This window comes from Lissotriton vulgaris, chromosome 7, assembly GCF_964263255.1.
Source record: "Lissotriton vulgaris chromosome 7, aLisVul1.2, whole genome shotgun sequence".
NCBI lineage: Eukaryota > Metazoa > Chordata > Amphibia > Caudata > Salamandridae > Lissotriton > Lissotriton vulgaris.
In genome coordinates, this window is record NC_141695.1 from 1,547,155,963 (window position 1) to 1,547,179,287 (window position 23,325).

Consider the following 23,325-nt stretch of genomic DNA (forward strand, 5'->3'; position numbering starts at 1 on the left):
TCATTCAAATAGAGCAATAAAGATGATATAGAATGACTATGAATATTAAATCAATTATGAGTGAGGGGGGGGAAGGAGAAAAATGCTCTTTGAAAGCCTCTCTTCGAGGACGTTCAGTCCATGTATGAGATCATTCAAAGTGGTACCACCTACTCCTATTGGCCTCAAGGAGTCATAGGCGAAGCTACATTTAAACATAGGTTTTGATCATTTCCTGTTGCTGACGTTGAGGCCATCAGTTTCTTCAACATGGCTTCTCCGGACAAGGAACTTGGACATGGAGTCTGTTGAGAAGAATCGCAATCTCTTAACCCCGGTAATTAAAAAGATCACTAATTCCAACAACCGTGTACTTATGTCTTAGCAAATCAATCCTGCCCCGGCTCGATTTCCTCCCCTTTGTTTTGTTTTCCTGGCACTCACAGGAGGATAAGCCTTAATCAACTGTGAATGGTCTTCAGACACATCTTGAACATTTTCTAAGTCAACTTCTGGTACCTTCTTTGACAACATAAGGTCTCTCCACTCTCTGGTAATTGATAGATATACATATTATACATTAAGCACAGTTTTGGTGCCTTGCTTTTAGAATACCTATTTGCTGTTCTACATATTATGATTCTCAACAATCCAATGACGTTTCACTGCTTTGTAGATCATATATAGGTAACGACTCGCAAAGTGGCCAACTGAGCTAAACGTTCACTGATGTCGTTACCTGTGGGCTGCAGGTTTGAGTTCTAATCCTTGCAGAACCAACTCAGCGGTTATCATGAAGCACTATAAAAACACGACCTGTCATTACCTGAAAAGGAGAAAACATAAGGAAGTAATTCTCTGATCACTAACTGTTTGCTGTTTTGCTGTAGGGCTCTTTGTCTTGTTTGTTCCGTTTTCGACTGTCTCCCTTCATCAGCATTCTTGAGGGTGAGTCTTAGGGAAGGTGCGACTGCCCACTGTTTTGCAGTCAAAATATTGACCCATAAAAAAATTGCATCCACATTGTTGACTACCACAAAGTAAGTAGATGTAGAGTTCTTAATTGCAAATGTATACTTTCCTATATATATTAAGGTCCTCATTTACAACAACACATCTGCATAGATGCTTCACTTTCTTTGCACCAGCACCAAACGTCCTTGCGCCAACATGGATGCGCTGTATATACTATACAGTGCTCCATGGAACAAGGATTAACAGATGCATCAAACATTCTGATGCACCTGTTGGCACAAAAGTGATGTATTGATGGAGTTGCTCATTAAAGTGATGCAACACAAGCACTGCGCTACAACAGATAGGTCAGTCCCATTCAAAAAGCCCTGCGCCATTCCTTACGCCTGGTCTTAGCAGGCTTAGGGATTTTGATACAATGAAGGCGTAGAGTGACATAGTGAAGTGTTTTAAATTTCACTGCGTCAGTTCTACATGGCTTTTTGCATGGAAACACCCACACTGCATACATTATACCTGATGCAGTTATAATGTGGTTCAGAGCTTTACAACGTAACGCATCTCCCTAGATGCGTCACATTGTAAATGGGCCGCAACTTGACGCATTGTTTACGCCGACCGCTGTGTCACAAAAGTGACACAACAGCAGGGCAAAAGTGCTGCAAGGGGCTTATAAATCTACCTCTTAGTTTGAAGACATAGTGGTAGTTGATTAAATTAATCCAATATTTTGGAGGTTAATCATTCAAACATGGTATTGCAGCACACAACCTAGGGAAGTCAGATGCAAAGCCCAAAAATGGAAATGTTTAGTAAGATAACCAGTTATATATCACAAGGTGTGGACACACCTGATTAAGTAAATACTGGAAGAATGAACTACTGGAATCAGTGTATTGAAAATTACTATATAGTAGTCGGGGACATTTTTGTGCAGAGGGCATTAGTGTCAGACTTTCTCAGCTATGTTAGTGTAGCTCAAGTGGTAGAAAGTGATTGACTTGTGGGCTATGATTATATTTTACCTATGGCTGCCTTAACATCTGTCTGTGGGTATAGGTAAATGTAATTGTCTTCAGATGCTTTGGTCCCATGCTGGGTTTCTTCTCTCTCTTTGTAGGTTCCACCTAGACAACACATGCACTGTAGGCATTTTGTTTTCTTTAAGTGGGCTTAGAGGCCGCCCATTGCTTAAAGTTAGTTGGCTTCATTCTCACTCTCATTTGTTTGATTCTTTCTGGTCATCTGCTGTAGGCTTACTTTCTCTTTAGGTGTTTGTCCCTCCATGGAGCATGGACGCATCACTTGGGTTCTTCCACTGCTCATTTTTTACGTGCTACTTTCTTTCTTTGTATTCAAGCAATCTTCCAGAGTGCATCTTTTTCAGCTGGTTCCCTTGAGTACTTCATTCCCCTTCATGTTCTTTTTTTAAATCTCTCCCTCCTTGTCTGTTGCTTGCCCCCAATTCCTGCCTGCCTGGCCAGTGGTGCCGGCTCCACCCGCCCTCCCTCCTTCTATTGTTGTCAGTATTGTTGCTTGCCCTACCCACCATTTTCTCCCATTGTTGTCTGTGATCTTGCTTGCCCTCATCCGCCCTCCATCCTTCTGCTGTTTTCTGTGTGATTACTTGTCCCCATCTGCCCTCCCTCATTCCACTGTCTGTGCTATTGCTTACCCCAGCCACTCTCATCATCAGTTGTCTGTCAGCTTGTACCCCACTCCAACCCTTTGATGTCCGTGTGCTTTGTCCCAACCCCTCCCTCCCACCCCATTGTCTGTGTTGCCTCCTGAGTCGCCCTGGCTGCCTCATATAGCTTTTTCCCGCACCCTCCATTGTCCATGTTACCTCCCATCCCACCAGAAATAAAAAAACAAAGCAATATCACCCGGCCAGCAGTGGTCGTATCATAACACATTTCTGTATTTCAGCCACGCTGCACCACAGCTGTGCTGGTATAGGACATGGCTAAACGACATTTGCAAAGCCAACAGCTCTTTCGTAGGCACGACTGATTGGTTTTGCCAATGCTTGTTTGTGTTACTTGTTACTGGCTCCTCATTTTCATGTGATTAACATTGTTTGTCGTTTTGCAACTAAATGGTATCTTAGTGAGCAGTAAAATTGTTCTACATTTCATGTGTTATTGTCTTTGACTCGTACTGGCTTACCTCATAATTACAACATGCATACTATTCCCAGTACATGACACTACAGAGACACTATTGAGCCGCATCCTGTATAAAATTGAATTTCAGAACAATTTCTCATAATATTTTGGAACATTAATGACCACTATTGTCCAGGTTAAGACATTAATATACATAAATGATCTCTCTTCATTCCTTTAAGTCAGTCAAGTCGGTCTGGGAAATATTGACATATATTTCGTTTTGTTTCCATTAACAGTTTGAACCGGACATTTTAAACATCACTCTTTCTTTGATGGATAAGAATTCTACGACAGACCACGTCCTTCGGAGGGACCCAGGATACATTGGGCGTGTATTTAGTGCCCTGGTAAGCATGCACACTCATAAATCAACTTGTGGACACCTAGTGGTCGGTGCACTGAATTGCAATTTGGTCGGTTTCAGTTGAATTCTTCTGACCTTATAGTGAGAAGCAGGGGTGAATGTAACTCGTGTGATTTGTTGTAAGGTAATTACGTACAATTACATCAAAATTATGCAAGATAACATGGAATTATGCCAGGATCGTAATCCTACATTTATAGCTAAGTTTTAGCGTAAAATGCATTCTTCTGTCAAAGATGGACCTAAGGAGGCATCTTGAAAAAAGAAAATAGGCCTAAATGCAACAGAAAAGAAACAGCAATATCTAACAGCCGGTCACGCATTGTTCGTGTTCTTTTTGGTAGGCATTGTTGACGGCAATTACGCAAAACTACACGAATGGACATCATCATGTAATTTGAAATAAATTAGCATCACCCTGAGTAATATGAAATGATTGAAATTACTATGAATAGTCTGGCATAATTCAAATGTTGCCCAGGCCTAATGGGGAGACCGACCCTCACTGTAAGGTTGTAGCAAACGTATATTTGTTTAATTTTTCACATTTTAAAAACTAAGAAAACTAGTTTGTTCACACCCCTGCTTTCTATGCACAGCAAAAAGAGAGCTAAAGAACATTGTTATTTTTTTAAATAGGTCCAGGTGATTTGAATGAATTTATGCTTTAGTAACAATACCAAAAAGCAACAACTAATTTCTTGTTAAGGTTTGGCATTAACTCATAGATCTAAGCAAAACAGTACCTTACTAAATAGACATGAGGCCCTTCCTCATTAAACATACAATTATGTCACACAACGGTAGTCTTTGTACGACATCAGAAGAATAAAGGCTGATTGGATCCACCAGGATACGAACAGGTGACCACGACGTCAAATACAGGCACCTCGAGTGGATACATGAGTGCACCGAGTCAAAGGAACCGGCTTAACAATGTTTTTCCTCTTAAATATATAAGAGAAATCCAACCAGTCAATGTTTGTTGAGTTGTCTGCTCATACCCCAGAAAAGAGAAAATGCTTCCCATTCAATATAGATTCAGAGAATACAACCATGTTTTTTTTTTAACCCCTTGAATGCTCATGACGAGCTGAGCTCGTCATGAGCCACGGCGCTCCGGTGCTCATGACGAGCTCAGCTCGTCATGAGCCGTGGAACGCTCGCATGCGGGGATAATTCCCCTGCTGTGCTGAGCGTTCCACGGGAACGGGTGTGGCCGTGACGAGTTGAGCTCGTCATGAGCACAGGAGCGCCGTGCCTCATGACAAGCTCAGCTCGTCATGAGCATGTGAGCGCTGTGCGCGCCCCCTCCTCCCCAGCACAGCACAGCACAGTGGGGGAATATCCCCCGCAGCGAAGGGGTTAATAAGCTACCCAAGGCCATCAGAAGTAGCCAGTGGCAGCAGTTTTTAACCCTGACTTGCCGTTTCGTACCCCCTGAGCCGGCCTTGCTACCCCTGACCTCAGGGGTCATGCAGGTAACAGGTAGAACTGAAAGTAAACAGGGTTAGCATAGCCATGTTTGGTGTCTGAAGTTTCTGCTCCTTGCTTTGCCCCTACCTCCTTAGCAGCAAATAAATGGCTGTTGACAGGCTAGCATTGACATTACCAATGATATCAGAGAAGAGTCAACTGGTTTCTGATGTAATTCCCTCCACTCTTGCCAATTAAGTAAAAAGGTTTCAGTAACTCTTCCTGAAAGTAAAGCCTTCCATTTACAATCTTGAGCTTGTTAAATTCTACCATGCTCTTATGATATTTGATAAATGTACCTTCTCCAGGTCAACAGCAATGATGATACTGGAGTGTTGATAGGAAACTGGAGCGGTAACTACGCAATGGAGGAAAGTCCATCCAGGTGGAACGGAAGCGTGGAGATACTCCGAAAGTTTGCTTCAACCGGACCAGTTCGATATGGGCAGTGCTGGGTCTTCGCTGGGGTGATGTGCACAGGTACTATGCGGTGGACTAAAAGCTGACCAGCTGATGGAAGAGGTGTCCTTATGAGCTTCCACTCAGTGGACCTCATTTGTGAAAAGTGATGCATCGCTGCGTGAAAACAGCGATGCGTCACTTTTCACTGCGCCCTCCTTTCGACACCAATGATGCGTCATACTTACAGTATGACGCATCATGGCGCAAGGAGTTACAGATACGTCAGTATTTCTGACGTATCTGTATGGCGCAAAAGTGACGCATTGCTGGAGTGTGTCACAAAAGTGACGCAACTCCAGCAATGTGTCCTTTCACATGTGGCAAGCCCCATGTGAAAGGGCCTGTGTCAGTCTTACGCCTGCTGTGAGGCAGACGTAAGAAATTGACGCATTTGTGTCCTAGAAGTGGCGCAGTGAAATCTTATAAATTTCATTGCGTCACTTCCATGACCCTTTCTTGCGTCAAACGCCCCTCTTGCATACATTATACCTGGTGCAGGTATAATGTGGCGCAGGGGTTTACAAAGTGACGCATCTACCTAGATGCGTCACTTTGTAAATATGGCGCAACAAGGTGCATTTTTATGCCACTGGTGCGTCAAAAAAAGTGACGCACCAGAGGCGTAAAAGTTACGCACAGCCTCATAAATGAGGCCCAGTATGTTTATGCTGTGTATTGAACAAATGTCTTAGGGATGGTGTGTCAGTTACCCAATGAAACAATGAGTATTGATTGAAAGCATTGTGATTAGAACAGGCCCAATGACCCAATTACTTAACAGAAATCTTCATTACTCGGAGCCCAAGGCTAGCCTATTTCATGAGATGATGAAGAGTGTGGCGAGGAAGGCAGATGAATCCATAAATGTATGCAAAATGGTGATGGAATCCCATTTGGGCAACTGTTAGCAACAAACAATACACCCTACTGTAACATTATTGATACACATCATAAGATGGACCTATGAGGATAACAATGCTACATTTTAGGTTGTTATGTATTGTTGCCAATATTGCCTAGGATTATAGTCGGTTTTCCACCAAAGGTTTCTTTTCCCCCTTTTTCTTTTTCACTTAAGCATGCATTTGACTGTATGATCTGTGTGTCCTCTTTCATCTCCCCGGTCCATCGGTCTTTGTTAGATTACTTTGTTTTGTGGTCTTATTGGTGAAGGGAGAATTTAAGATGCATATCCATGAAGTATCAACATATTTCCAAACTACTAAATATTAGCTATAAGAAGAGGGTCATTTAGAATTTCATCTTTTGCTGAGGAGAGTCTGGTAGTCTTCTTATCAGACATACTTCTTCTTCAAGCCATTTTACTACCTCTGTCATTTGCAAGAGCTGCAACTGTACTATGGAGTGTTGCCTGTGAACCAGCATTCCATCAGTTCTCCAGCATCCTATTTCTGACGAAGGACAAATCTGGTAATGGCCCATGAAAAGTAAGTCTCTAACGGTAGGCCACCAAATCCGCTGACTTGTTCTGGATATTACGGTAATGACAGCCAATGATTTAGTATGGATAGCAGCTGAGAAATTTCCTGAATATTTCAATATTTGTTCTAAATCAGGAACAACTACTTTATTGTATAATAAAGTCGTCTACGTACTTGCTTGTTTGTACCCGTATTAATGTATTTAATCTGGCATACACACAAAGTAAATGCAACATCTTTATGTTTTTTTTTACACCTATTTTTCATATTTGTATTTTTTTTTATCAAATGTATTTTGTTTTGTCTTTGATTTAATGCTGCTCAACATTTGATTGCAATGAATTCTTTTGGTTTGACTCAAAGCGTCGCGTACTGTAGACTCTGAAATATCTGAATTAAGCATAATCAGTTGTCTGAATGATACCCTTGTTGCCCATTTACTTCCGTAAATTCTGTTACCCAAGCTCACAAGGTATTTCCGGGTTGCCCTTCCTTTGTAACAGGATCATACATGAAGGTAGCACAAACAAAGGTGCCCATACCACTTGTGCTGTTTCAGAGCTCCTGGCGGAGACCTATTAAATCCCTAATTGTTTATACGCCTTTTGCCAAAGATTTTGGGGCAGATTTATGTTGGTAATGCGCCACGTTTGCATCACGCAACTGTGGCGTAAACGTGGCACATCCCTATGACCCATTTACAACGTGACGCATCTAGGCAGATGCATCACGTTGTAAAGCCCTGCACCACTTATGGGCGTTCCGGCGCAGGGTGGGCGTTCCGGGGCAGGTGCGCCTCGCAAAAGTGGCTGAGTGAAATCTATAAGATTTCACTCAGTCACTTTCAGGCCAATGCTGCGTCAAAATCCTGCGCCTGCTTGAAGCAGGCGTAAGGCTTGACGCAGCATTGGACAGATAGGGCACCCCGAGCCTTGCTGAAGCTGCGTCGCGCTTGCGACGCAACTCCAGCAATGCGCCACCTTTACGGCACAGATGCGTCACGCATCTGTGCCGTTTTTGCCCCATGGTGCTCCGCATTGTAAATGCGGCGCACCATGGGTGGCGGAGCAGCGGCGCAAAATAACTGGCACATCCCCAGGGTTATCATAAATCTGCCCCTTAGATTTGCAGAAGAAATCAGAGGTTCTAACAAAGCCAGCTCAGGTATTAAAAATGGAGTTCAAGAGAAGATAGCCACTTGAGAGGCTGTTGGTTTGTAGAGACTATCTGAGCCCGTTTCTAATACATGGGCAATTGGTGTTTTTTTCTCTTTCTTTTATTACTTTCTTCAAGTAGATTAATGATGGAGACCATTATAGGTTCATACACAAGAGATTATTTTGCTCTTTTGCTTGCCAAGCACAGAGAGTAAATGGTGTCACAGTGTAGACTTTGCAAGGCAGTACCATGTGGGGTATGAGAACTAGTCCACCTCTTCTTGAGGTCCTATCACATTTAGACCTTCTAAAGCAGAGATACTTCCTGTTCCCAAGATTCCTATTTTAGATTGATGACCCCAGCAGGTTAACGGATCACTGACATAATATAGAATGACAAAATATAGACTTACCAAAATATAGTCACCAAAATGTAGAATGCCAAAATATCGAATTCCTATCTACAAACAGGTAAGTACAAAAATATCGAATCCAAAATATAGTCTGTAAAAAATATAGTCAGTCAAAATATCGAATTTTTTTAAATGTCTTAAAAGTAATTTAAAATGAATGAAATAATAAATATAATTAACTAAAACATACTTAAAAATACTCAACTAACCTTAAAATTAAGATATAATTAATTTAAGTTATTAATAAAAAATGTACAATATTTTACCGTAGGATAGCAGGAGGGTAACATTTAATATTAACTCTCCAGTGAGTGCAACAGTAGGGAAAGCATTGGATAGCGGGAGGGTAAAAAATACTATTCCCACTCCAGTGAGTGCAACAGTAGGGAAAGCGTTGGATAGCGTAAGGGTATAAAATACTATTCCCACTCCAGAAAGTGCAACAGTAGGGAATGCGTTGGATAGCGTAGGGGTTAAAAATAATATTCCCACTCCAGAGAGTGCAACAGTAGGGAAAGCGTTGGATAGCGTAGGGGTAAAAAATACTATTCCCACTCCAGTGAGTGCAACAGTAGGGAAAGCGTTGGATAGCATAAGGGTAAAAATTACTATTCTCACTCCAGAGAGTGCAACAGTAGGGAAAGCGTTGGATAGCGGGAGGGTAAAAATTACTATTCCAACTCCAGAGCGTGCAACAGTAGGGAAAGCGTTGGATAACGTAGGGGTAAAAATTACTATTCCCACTACAGAGAGTGCAACAGTAGGGAAAGCATTGGACAGCGTAGGGGTAAAAATTACTATTCCCACTGCAGAGAGTGCAACAGTAGGGAAAGCGTTGGATAGCGTAGGGGTAAAAAATACTATTCCCACTCCAGAGAGTGCAGCAGTAGGGAAAGCGTTGGATAGCGGGAGGGTGAAAATTACTATTCCCACTCCAGGGAGTTTAACAGTAGGGAAAGTAATGATTTAATATATTATTAAAAATACATTAAATATCAATCCCAATAAAACATTAATTGAAATTAATAACCATTTTAATATTATGTAATAATGAATTAGAAATACAACTACATATTAGTTATTAAAAATTAATAACCTATTCATAATTATTTCCCAAATAATTAATTTTCAATAACAAAAACTAATTAATAATACAAATTAATATCAATTAAAAATTACCAGTAAATTAATTATCAATACACAAAAAGTATTTTTAACATGTAATTAATTACAATTACATTTCTTCCCACCCTATTCCCCTATAAACCCACATCCCACTACAGAAAATACATTAATACAATTATCATAATTATCAAATATTTAATGAATACAAAATAATTACCAATTAATAAAAATTAATTGCCAATTAATAGAAATTAATTACCAATTAAAAATTAATTAACAATAAATGTAAAATCAATACCAATGAATGAATAAAATTTCTTACTTAATCACAATTAAATTACTTCCCACCCTATTCCCCTATAAACCCACAACCCGCTACAGAACTAAAAAGCAAAATGTAATTAAAAATTAATAATAATTACTAAAAATTAATATTTAATTTAATATAATTAAATTACTTCCCACCCTATTCCCCTATAAAACCACAACCCGCTACAGAATTAAATTACGCAAAAATTAAATAACATAACATTCATTACTTAAAATACATTAAACATACATTACAAAAATTAATATACACTTTTCACACATATACTAACATACAAAACACTTTTAAAAAATTGATATTATTAAAAAATCGATATATTTAATGCCTATGTTGTATACTCCGATATTTTGACTTCTATATTTTGAAAATCGATATTACTTACCTTAAATTCGATATTTTTAACCACTATATTGTGTCCATTCGATATTTTGTCCATTCTATATTTTTACTTCGATATTATGTCCATTCTATATTTTGGAATCGATATTATGACTGTTTACCCAGGTTGACACCCTAGCATGATGTTCTGACAGGAGGTTTGCTTCTTGAGTAGATGACCCTGGGGAAAAGAGGGGGCTCTTGACATCCACTCTGACCCAAGTGCCCAAAGCTGGTAAGCACCTATTCATGAGAGGCTCAGGAAAGGCTGCCAAACCATTGCTCAGCAAGTATAGGGTCTCTTAATGACCTGCCCATACCACAAAAGAGCTGCCCTTTAACACTGTAGAGATGTCAGAGTACACTGTGGTGCATTGAGGTGCACTGTAGTGACCGAAAGAGTAAGGAAATGATCCATTTACTGATTACAAACTCAGGGTGCATAGTTAGTTTGACACCATACACTGCAGAGGCCAGGATACGAATGCACTGACAAACTCTTAGGCAGTTTACCACCAGGAATAATAATCCTGCCATGTTGAGAGCTATTGCAAGCACACTAGTCATCAAGTTGAGCATCACAAACGTGAAGAACATGCTCTATTCTCCAGTGTGGCACCATCCTTCTCAAAATCATAATGTACTAAGCAACTTGCAAATTGATTGACATCAGGGCAACTGTAATTGTACGGTTTTACAGTTGTGCCATTTTCAACATAATTATTGGTTTGACACATCTGTTGCTCAATCTGCAGGTTTCAACAGAAAATGTTGTTTCTAGCTCAAACAGATCAAAAGTTACTAAAATGTGGCGTCACTTGTTGCCCCGCAGGGAAGGCGTTCGGCGAGGTTGATTTGCCACCTTACTGTTGCTTTTTGCTGTATTTGGGTGTTAAACTGGTACTAATAAGGTGAAACCTATGTCCAGAAAGTGTTAAGAAGTGTAAAAATAACAAAATAATAAAGTAGTAGTATCACAAATTGTGCCACATAATTTGCCTTTTTTGCCACATATTTTTGTCAATCCTGCCTCATAATTCCTGCTGCATAATTCCAGAGTCTCTGACTGACAATAGAAATCAACACATTTTGCCTTGCATCAAGGTGTGCTCCGTAACCTTTTCCCTTGACAAAGATGTATTTAAGGGTACCTTGCTAGTATGGGAGATACAAAAAAAAACAGGAATTGATACAGATTTCTAAGCACCTCTATTTTGACATTTTTTTCTTCTTTGTTCTATTTTTCTCCTTAGCTCTCAGGTGCCTCGGAATCCCAACTCGTGTCACTACAAATTTCAACTCTGCGCACGACACAAACCAAAACCTGAGTGTTGATGAATTTTATGACATCGCTGGGAAATACATGGGCAGCCCTGACAGCGTATGGTAATGTCAGCAACTATTTGCGTCTCTATGAGTTTTTAGATTAAAAATGTAATCTATCTATCAAGTAGCAGCTTTTCTGTGACAAGCTAAATAAGGGATAGAAATTTGTGTCTGAAACTATCAATATTTCACGAGTGTTATGTTAGTGAAATACTGAACTGGGCTAAAATGTCTTTGTTGCTTAACCACTGATGTATGGCACAGCCATCTGCTATATAATGTAGTAGTAGAACATGTTATTGTATGGTTAAATAAAACATTGACAATATAGAACATTTTGGAAGAAAATTAAAACCATGTTATACAATGGACAGGAAAAGATTGATTAGTACATTATAGTGCCATATAGCATGAACAAGTATAAAATGGGACAAGCAGTTTAAAATGTACTATAGTTGTCTTAATGACAATATGATTGTTTAAAATCGATTGCAATTGAGCCAATGTGTACAGTTCGTTGGGATGGATAGATCTTTGTGGAACCATAGAACCTTCACAAGCTTCCCAGGTCAAACAAGATTACTTTAGAAGCCATCCCAGAGTTATTGGGTGATCATCCAAATACTCTAAAAGTCATTTTCACATCATCAGGCATCATCAAGCTCTTGAAGTCATCAGCAGACTTTAGAAACTTGAGCTTGATGACTTGCGGATGACTTGAAAATGAGCATCTGATGACTTCACAAGGTGTGACTAATCCTGATGACTTCAGGAGGATTTAAGAATGACTATGTAATGACTTCACAAGGTGTGACCATTCCTGATGACTTCAGGAGGATTTAAGAATGAGTATGTGATTACTTCATAAGATCCAATTGTGCATGATGATTTGAAAATAAACATCCAAATCTCCACAAGTATCATTTCTTTTTAACATTATGAAAATGCTCCTGATGTTTTGAGAATGATTATACTTCTAGTGCAGATGGGTAATTGGAGAAAATGTAACACAAAAGCCAAAAGTGACTGCAGTGATCAAATATGAGGTGCTTTCCTTAGCATCTTATCTAACAAGCATTAAAAATGCAATAGGTCTTGCCTTTCATTAAGTTAAAACCATTCGCTTTGCTATACAATACCATTAGCAAAGCAAATGGCTTTAACTTAATCAAAGTTGAGACCTATTGCATTTTCAATACTTGTTAGTCTACCATTCAATTGCAGATTCTTGAGTGGTATTTAGTTTATTTATTTCGACTATTTTATACTAACTTTAGCTTGGGCCTGGTCATCCCTTCATGTATTACATTTTAATTGAGGATGCTACCTTCCCACTGCAGCATTAGCACACCATTTTAAGACTTGAGCTTGGCTTCTACTTCAATAAGTCACAAGTGCTACAAATAGCTATTAATGTTATGTTATGTTATGTTATGTTATGTTATTAAAATTTCTATAGCGCACAGCTGCCCCAGCAAAGGGGCGTCCTGGCGCTTTGACAGATGCTGTAACATAACACACAAAAGAAATTAGCTAGGAACTGGAAAGAGGAAAGTTTTGATCGCCTGCCTGAAGGCGAACATATCCTCCAGAGCTCGAATGTGAACTGGGAGCGAGTTCCATAGGCCTGCCGCTAGCACCCTGAAAGAACGGCCACCCATCCTGCTCAACCTAAAGCGTGGACAGACAGCCAGATGAAGCCCCTCAGATCTTAAAGATCTCGACGGCACATAGGGCGTGAGTAGAGTAACAAGTGCCGGAGGCGAAGAAGTTTTCAGAATTTTGAAGGCCAGACACAGCGCCTTGAACATGATTCGCTGTCTGACCGGGAGCCAATGCAAGGCCGTGATGGTACCAGACACTGAACAGTGTCTGGGGAGGCCCACAATGGCTCGTGCCGCGGCGTTTTGTACTCTTTGGAGCCTAGAGGCCTCCGCTTGATTCACCCCTAACAACAGTGAACTGCCGTAGTCCAGCCTAGATAGTATTGAGGCCTGAACTACAAGCTGTCTGGTAGGGGGATCAAAGTACTTCAAGACTGGCCTAATACCACGCAATATTCCGTAGCACGTGGCAGCCACCTTCTTGGTGTGGTCCCTGAAGGTGAGCGCAGAATCCACCCAAACTCCTAGATTTCTCACTCCATCCACTGGAATAGGAGTGACACCAAGCTCCGACGGCCACCACTGGTTACCCCATAGCTCAGCGTGCTTCCCTAGAACCAATACCTCCGTTTTGGTGGCATTCAACTGGAGGCAGTTGGTGCGAAGCCAGCTGGCTACTGCCAAGAGACCCGCACGGAATCTCGGAGCTGCTACCTCGGGGTCTCCGCTAAGTGTCACCGCTAGCTGTGTGTCGTCCGCATATGAGGCCATCGTAAGACCCCACTGTTTGACGACACCAGCCAACGGTTTCACATAGAGGTTAAATATTGTAGGGCTCAACGAAGATCCCTGTGGAACCCCCATCTTCAGGGGGTAAGTGGTGGATTGGCCAGGTGGTATAGCCACTTTAAAAGTACGATCAGCCAGAAAGGACCGAAACCATTGGAGAGCGACATCAGTCACTCCCGCCTCCTGTAGGCGTTGGATAAGTATTTGGTGGGACACAGTATCGAAAGCAGCGCTTAGATCTAATAGTATAAGCGCTGCAGTATGACCTGAGTCAAGTACCTGGCGTAGGTGTTCCAAGATGTAAAGTAGTGCCGTCTCGGTACTGTGTCCTGACCGGAAGCCGTTCTGGCTGGAATCCAAAATCTGGTTGCAAGCCAGATGCTCCGACAGAACCGAGTTGACATGCGCTTCTGTTACTTTGGCGATCCAAGGCAACAGGGAGATAGGTCGGTAATTTTCTGGCAGTCGGGGGTCAGAGTTAGCTTTTTTTAGTATGGGAGTAACCACTGCCTGCTTCCAAGCCGCGGGTACAGTTCCAGAAGACAGAGACATATTAATGAGATCCAGTATGGGGTTTCGACACAGCGGAGAAAGTGTATTAATGAAGGCAGGCTTTAATGGGTCCGCCGGGGAGCCTGATTTGACCCTGAGGCTGAGTCTATCAAAGGCCTCAACCGACAGTTCAGGTAAGATAGCCAAGGGCTCATGATCCGATGTATCAGAAACAGTGGCTTCTCGATCCTGGTGGAGTGTGTCGAACCCGTGGTATATTTTTTCCACTTTCTCCACAAAAAAGGAGGCCAATTTGTCACAGTGTGAATCTGTGCAAATCGCCTCTGATGAGGATCTGTTTTTCATAAGGTCCTTCAGTACCTTGAAAATCAGTTTAGAGCGGTTAGTACTGGTGGCAAATTCCTGGGCGTAGAATGCAGCTCTAGCTCTGCAAATAGCTCTGTGGTAAAGTTTCACCTCAGTGAAATACCGGATTTTCAGAGCAGGGTCATATGATCGTCTCCATTCCCGCTCTGTTTTACGGCAGGATTTTTTCAATTCTGCCAGCGACTCGTTATACCAGGGACTAGGTGTTTTTGTCCGGCCTTTCGCCCATCGTAAAGGTATCAGAGAGTCCAAGGCGTCGGTGATCCACATGCAGAACTGTTGGTAGCCTTGTTCCACATTAGTGAAATTGTTCAGAGGTTTCCGCTCTAATGTACCGTAGAACTCTTCCAGCGTAAGTTTGTGCCACGGCCTTTTGAGGGTTAGCCTTTCCCTGGATATAAAAGGATTGTCATGGACCGGGCAGAGCGCCTCTACTAATCGTTCTCTTTTTCTGCCTTTGTGAGTGTGCGTGTGCTGCGGGAGCTCAGCTAAAGCAGGTTAAACTTCTCGTCACCCTATCACTTTTTCACTGTCTTTAAGTCTCTTACTCTGAGAAAATTGTAATTAGATTTTTCAGACATTATTGTGATGGTTGAACATGTGCACTTATGGGGCTCATAGTGTGGACTCCTTTGTGTGGGATCATGTGAATTTCTAATCCATTGCCTTATTTTCGCTGGATAATAATTTAATTTGTATTTTATTGATATAAGTGTGGCCTACCTAACAATGTTACCTGGATTGCACTGCGTGCTGCAGTTTGACATAGCACACATTTTTATTTTTCGGTTTTGGTTATTGCTGTTAGTTGTGAATGGTTATGTGATACCAGCCTCAGTGTTTACATTTTACAAGTCACCTACATCTAGGCATGATTGGCGGGTGGCACCCGAGTGTTCTTTTTTCTGTGCAAAACTACATTCTCTGAAACTGAATGCCACGCTACTCTGCACGACTGCAGTCTAAGTCACTGCAATCTGCATTGCTCTACGCCACTCTAATCTATTCTGTACCATTTCACTCTACACTACTCTGTCACTGCACTCTGCTCTACACCTCTGCAATCTACCTTGCACCACTCCACTCTATGCCACTCTTCTCTGAAACAATCTACTTTACACCACTGAAAACTACTCTGCACTCTAGATCGCTCTACTCTGCGCCAATGCACTCTACACCACTCAACTCAACCAGTGCACTCTACGCTGTCTACTCTGCACCACTGTTTTTTACACTTCTTCAATCTAGGCTACTGCACTTTAACACACTATAAGCTTTGATACTCCACTCGATGATGCTCTACTCCATAAACCTCTACTCGACTCTTTGCCACTCCACTCTACAACACTACTACATGCTATGTCACTCTTCAACACTACTCAACAACGCTCTACCTAACCCCCTCCATGCCACTTTAGTCCACTCTATTCTACAACATACTCCACTCTACTCCATGCCACTCCACTCAGACACTCGATTCTACAACACTTTACTCCACTCTCCTACACGACTCCACTTTATGCCACTCCACAGCAATCTAGTCTACGTAACACTTAACGCCACTCTGTTCTACACCTCTCCATGACACTCTGTGGCTAGAATCTATGCTACTTCATCACATTGCACTTTCAACATGCAAATCATCTTTACCCCACTAACTTTTAGCCATGCTGAACAGCCACGCTCATGTACAATATGGCTAAAACATATTGGCAAAGACAATAGCTCTTGCAAAGGCCAGACCATTTGGCTTTGCCAATGCTTTTTCATTTTAACCGATACTACAAACCATCGACAAAAGACATTGGCAAGTCACATGGACGAAAAGGCAAAACCTATTGGCTTTGCCAATGCTTGTTTTTGTAACCATTATTTGCTCTGCTAACAAAGTAATAAAACTGTATTTCTTAACATCTTGTGAATGGCAAACACGTATTACTACTGGAGGTCATCCTAGAATAATATTTCTACATATTGACACCGCCATGCAGTAATACAGCCAGAACCCATCCTACGGTAATACATTCCCATTATTAATTAATCAACTAGTACGGTTCCAGTCACATTCTAAAGTTATCCTTGGATCATCCATGAGTAATGCAGCCTCATTCTGAAGTCATCACAAAATGATTCTGTAATAATACAGCCCCATCCTGAAATACTCAAAGGATCATCCTGGAGTAATCCAGCCTAATCTGAAATCATCATGGGATCATTCTGGAGTAGTACAAGGTCATCACATGTTTTCCACTGAAGTAATCAGGGACCCATCCTGGAGTAATCCACCCTAATCCTGTAATCAGCATGGGATCATCCGGCAGTAGTTCAAGCTCATTACATCTTTTCTACTGAAGTAATCAGGTCCTAATCCTGGAGTAGTTTCTCTGATGACTCTAGATAAAGTCATACCATTTAAATATTTTGCCCTGTGGGCAGACTTCAGGATGGCTTCGGATGACATCCCCAGTTAATTGCAGGGATTGCCTGGCTGAAGTCATCGAATGACTTCAGAATCACTCCAGGATGATCTTCCTTTTTGACTTGGGTTATGGTATCAGAGGATAAAATACATAATTTGAAATCAGCAATCGTTACATAAAAGGCTATATAGTTGTTTGGAGTCTGTGGCAGATAAGCCAAGGTGTAAGGTGCGTTTTGTTATTCAGCGGTCATCATTGCGCTTAGGAGGTCCTGCACTATTCTTGCCAGTTCCGGAGGGACCATGGTACTAAAAATCCTTGTCATAGCATCACTGCAAGTCCTTAAGCCATAGGTTAGAAAAAGTGGCTTTAGCAGTGTCCACCTAAAGTGAAGCAGCGACAGGCAGGAGCAGAGTAAATACGAGAAGGTTTCACGTTTATAACAGCACAGCCTGCACTTTGTAGTGTCATCATACTCGCAGCCAAGATTTGGGTGGGGCAGGTTTTCCTGATTGAACAACTAAGAAAAGGCTGTGGCTTCAGGACAACCTGGTAGTCATTGGCATATAAAGTTGACAGGGCTTGTGAGGGTGTCTTGATATTTTCCACCGCAGGAAATTTCGAGACAAGTTTTGTGTGTTTCTTCAGTATTTTTTCAACTGCTGAGTACTAGAGCATTTAGTGTGGTTAAGTCTATTTGAAGGGCATCTGCTGATGCCATTAAATATGTGACTGTTTTTGGTCTTAAATATGTTTTGAAGGACAAACTTCAACATACTGGTGTGACTGTGATGCATCTGTGGTAATATTTTAGGATAGAACCCTTGTTGGTCCATTTTAGACCCCCTCAGCAAAATTCTAATCTCACCAAAGATCCCCTGGTGTAATGTGGCAGCCTAAACACTGTTTTGTAGGTTTCTAGCTACAATTATTCTTGTTTGTGATGAGTAGTCCCAGTAAGGCCTCCCTGCCATAAGTGATGGCTGAGATAATGTGGCTTTTAGAACTTTTTGTATTGGGGCTAAAGTGGGGGTTTCGAGGGAAGAATTCAGTTGGCAAAGTCTGGTGGTAATTAGTGCGGCCTTATCTTTAAGGTGAATCAAATGTGTTTTGAGTCCTCTGTTTGCCGAAATCCTAATGCCCAGATAGTTATAAGATTTCGATCCAGTCATTTTTTAGGGAACTGTGATGATTTATTTGCTTATGCATCCTTCCAAATTATATCACCCTGATTTTTGAAGCATTTACTATCATCTTGTTTGTCTTATTATATGTATGAAGGGCATTAAGGGCTCCCTAGATCCTTATTTTCGAATTATCAAGAAGAACTATATCATCCACATACTGCAGTATTTGATTGGCGCAGTTTAGTGACAACGACATGTCTGCCGTGTATGAATGAAAAATCATTGGGGCTAGCACGCATACTTGTTTAGACCTAGGTTGGTGTTGATCTTTTTTGTAAGAGCAGTGTCCGAGAGCTTGACCCTCATCCAAGTTGATTAGAGTGAGATATAATAGCAATAGGCAGGTGGTTTGGAATGCCCCATGCCTGGAGTTTGCTCCATGGGATGCTCCTATCCACCAGGTCAAATGCAGATGAATAGTCAACAAAGCATGCATAGATAGCTTGTGATTTCTGGTTGTTTGCCTGGTGGATGAGATAAGAATGGGTAATTATGCTGTCCAGTGTGGAGGAATTTGATCTAAATCCTGTTTGACAAAATGTGATTATTGCGTTTGTTGTTGCCCATAACTTCAGATCTTTTAATACAGCTGAGGTGTATATCTTGCCCTCTATGTCCAAAAGGGCGATCAAGCGATAATTGGAGGGATTCTGTTTGTCACCCTTTTCGAAAATTGGAGGCAATATTGAGCCTCCCCAGCTATCGGGGACTTGGCAGAGTTTGAAACATGATGTTGTTAATCGTAAACATTAAGTCATCTTCCTTTGGGTCATCCATGGGGTTTAAGGTTTCTGGCGATGGAGCACTCGGGTGTTTGTACAGTTTTTTACTTGCAGGGTCCATGTAGGTTCATTGATGGCATTGGTTATGGTGGCATCCCAGTGTTTTGTTTTTGATATGCTTCCATAAATCGGCCTGATTGCGCTGCTCATAAGTGAGTATACATATTGCCACTCCTTTTCCCTCTGCTGTTTTTTTTACAGACCATACCAAGTGCTTGTCTTGTTTTCTTGCACCCCTCAGTTCTTGTTGCAGAGTGGCTTTGGTATGGTGATTATGGGTGCTGTGGCATGCTTTCATAAGTTTACGGATTTGTGGTGAACCAATCAGAATAGATTGGTTATTGTTGGAAATGTTTGCAAAAGGCGCCCACGACCTGGAGGATTGGCTAGAGATTTGTAGATGCCCTTCATAATTTTTCCAATAGGTAAGTGAATGTTTGCCACTTTGGACCTGGAGGGACTGCCCTATAGTAGCTTTTCATGCTTTTGTTTTCTGCAGACAGTCCAGGCCCCACTTAATTCTCCGGATTAGACATGTAGCTTCATCGTGGAGAGAGGTGCCTAACGTCTTGTGGCTTTCATGTTTGGCTAAACAAAGGTTAAAGGTTATGAGAAGTGGAACGTGGTTGTCCTCGTACAAGGAAAGTACACCAAAGCACTCGAGGTGTTCCCCAAGTTTTCCTGAAACGAAAACGTAGTCAATAGTGCTTATGCCCACGTAGGTTTTCAGAAACTGAAGTGATGGCTCTGAGTTTTCAGTTGTGGTCTGAATGGACCTCAGTCTGTATTTTTTTTTAAAGTTTTGTCCTGTTGTTTAATTAAACAGTTTGTTGATGGACAGCCAGTGGGAACAAATCCCAATTTCGCAAATGAAAATCCCAGCAGAGTATTGTTTCCTAGTTCACATGATAGGAGAGTATTTGATCCAGTTTTTTGCTTAGCTGGCACAGCCTTTTTGCTCGCGCTGAGCCAAAACTGTTGGAATAGGTGTTAATCAGAAGAATCCTAATTCGGGAAGATGTTGTATTAGGTCTTTCCAGTGCGATCACTTTAAGAATCCCATCTTGACTTGGCATTTCTGTTACTGGTAGTTTCAGATTGAGGTTGGCATAAGTTGACGGACCCAACGATGGCCTCCAAAAGTTATTCTTTTTTCCTGCTTCTTGATGCACCCCTTGGAAGCCAGTGATTATTAGTGGGGTAAGTGGCCATGTTTCTTGTAAGCAAAGAACATCAGTTGCCATTAGCAAAGTTTTTGCAGAGTCTGATATTATTAATCTTGATAGTCCAGCGACATTCCATGTCAGGAGCTTTATGTGTTGGTGTGTCTTGAATGGGTGAGTCTTGATGCTAGGAGAAGTTTTTTGCTTCTCTGGGTGAGTGGAACCCAGCTCCAGTCTGGTGTTTGTTCTCCCCTAGTTTTTCCTGTGGCAACTTTCCTAATGGTGCCCCTTGTTGAAGAATAGGAGAGAACTATATATATGGTCTCTGACTGAGTGTGGTCATAGGAATGCCAAGACCCACTTAACATGCTATAGGGGCACGCTTTTAGGTTGGGTGGGTCTTTTGGCTTTTTTAGTGGTGCACAGTATTGAGGGCTGAGATTTCTGAGATTCCAAAGCCCCATTTCTCAAGGACAGGCTTTTGTTCTAGTATTGCTTCAGCAAGTTGGTTTGTTTTTAGGGTTAAGACTGTAGCTTCCCTCCTATTTCGCACTCCGGAATGGTTTTGAACTCAATGCTCAGAATGTCTTTGAGGTTCTTTTTTGACTGGCTGGGGATGACATGAAACAGCCTTAGTAGGTTGGAGCAGTTCAGAACGATGTGGCTCCCCTCTGAGGGGTAATGTGGTATGAGTACCAGCTTTGTTGGTTTGTCCCCGCTTACGTTCTCTCCAGGTTGGCCTTTATTACAAACTTCGGCAAGAATTGGAATGTCAGAGGAGGTTGATCTAATCCTGTCAAGCAGGGTCAATGCTCTATGTAGGGCATCATTATTATGTGCAGAGCGGGTAACTTCCTGCAGAGCAGCTGTTGGAGCCCGGCCAGATGGATGCTGCACCGTCTGTATGAAGCAGTTGTTTATTGTAATTGAAGTTAGTGAGCTTTGACTTATTGAAGAACCTATGTTTTGTGTGCATGCTGAGAAGGCTAATATCTCGGTACCATGGGATGGGCAGGCTGACAATTGGGCCAATTTTGGATCTTTCTTCTCTGTTCCTTTGTTTGTAGACGAGGCTTCCATCTGTTCCGAATGTGTTGATGGTGTATCCTCTATTGGTGGGTTACTATATTTTGTGCCTTGCCTGGGTCCATATTGAACTTAAGTGAGGTAGATACTGAGGTAAGAGTTGCATGGGTTTGAGGTGCAATCATTTGCTCTGACTTGGGTCACTCTTCAGGGGATATTCTCAAGAATGTGTGATAAGTACTGCAAAAGTAGCTTAAGGCAGCTCTTCACATCACAGTCTATTTCTGGCAAATATCGATGTGTTAACGTTGAATTCACAACACAGAGGTACCATGCGATAGTCCCATGATAAAGCATCAAATGTCCGCGATAAAGTCAATGCTATGCTGCAAAACGCGAACGTAAAAAAAGCTGCAATGAGGCCAATCGCAATACAAAAATCAGCGAAAACCAGCGACAGGCCTGCAATTCACACACGTCAGGGAAAAATCACCATAAAAGTAGAAAAAAAAAATACAAACTAAAGCCAAACAACAGCAGAGCACAATGGATGTTGCCGGCATAAGTACAGAGGACAACCAGAACCCCACAAGCCGCCAGGAGGACCATCCTGGGACCTCAGGGTCAGGGAAGGGCAAGGGCAAGAAGAGTAGGAAGAAGAGGTTCAGTCCGCAGGAAAAAAGGGATCCTGATAACGGAGGTGTGAGAACACCATCAACTACTGTTTGTCACCTCCACTGTGTCATTGGCAACAAAAAATGGAATATGGCAGTCCATCGTGGACAAGGTGAATGCAGTCCGAGTGCTGAAGAGGACAATGGACGAGGTCAAGAGGCGCTGGAATGATGTCAAGCGCAAAACCAAGCAGAAACTCGCCAACAACCAGTAGGCAGCAATGAAGACTGGAGGTGGGAGTCCAGCGCCACAGAAGGACCTGGATGAGATGGAGGAAATGGTGTCCACAGTCATCAGTGGGGAGACGGTGGAAGGAGTTGGGGGACCGTACACTGCTCAACATGACCGGGCACAACAGCACCAGGATGAGTAACAACCAGGGACTGGGGGGACGGGGGGAGCTGGGCACAATGGCAAACATGCACAGTTAAGTCAAGCATATCTGCAGACAAACCATGCCCCAGACCCCCAACTCCTTCCCAGAGATCAATGTACCCAAGTACGCAAAATCACATCACTGAACAAGCACATAAGTCAAAGGCACACCGCATGTAAGGGAGAAGGGGCAGCAAAATCAAAGCTGCAGGGGCGACTCACATAAAATGTAGCACACACACATAACATGCAGAGCACATCAACATTGACAACAATGTGGTACAAACCGCAACATGTCCACAACAGAACACATGACACAACTGGTGCCACATGTGTGTAGAAACTGCCAAATCACATGTGACATTGCAGGGAATTGTGAGTTAATAATGTACAAGTACCAACACACATCTGTGATGTTGTCGAAATGTCCACTGTCCCGCATCAAATAGGCAGCTCGTCACAAACAGCCACAATGTACACAGTCATGCAGTCTGTATGTAAACATGTACAATCCAATAACATACATGTGAACACAATGTTAAACTGCATCTCCCCTTCACATTGCAGAGGGAAGTCCAACACCTCCTGCAGAGCAGCCCGAACCTCTCTTCTCTGATGACAAAGAGGACCACCACACCTTCGACTCCGACGCCCTCCAACAGCTTGTGGAGAGCCTCCGCAGCCCAGCTCCAGGAGCAGGGCAGTTCAGCTGCTACGAGGAGACCCCACCCCCTGCACAGACCACACATCAGGCAGCACCCACCACCACGGATGTCTCCCGGGACCTCCACGAAGAACACATGGCCTTCCAACGCTGTGTGTTGGGGTG

General features: G+C 42.2%; 1 pseudogene across 1 annotated transcript in view; it reads left to right on the forward strand.

The window, feature by feature from the left end:
* Nucleotides 1-23,325, forward strand: part of LOC147705979 (protein-glutamine gamma-glutamyltransferase 6-like) — a 118,545-nt pseudogene that overhangs the window by 29,362 nt on the left and 65,858 nt on the right. Inside the window, exons 5-7 of the transcript XR_015297339.1 lie at nucleotides 3,362-3,472; nucleotides 5,274-5,445; nucleotides 11,524-11,656. The product of XR_015297339.1 is annotated as a protein-glutamine gamma-glutamyltransferase 6-like (transcript). The remainder of the gene's footprint in view (nucleotides 1-3,361; nucleotides 3,473-5,273; nucleotides 5,446-11,523; nucleotides 11,657-23,325) is intronic.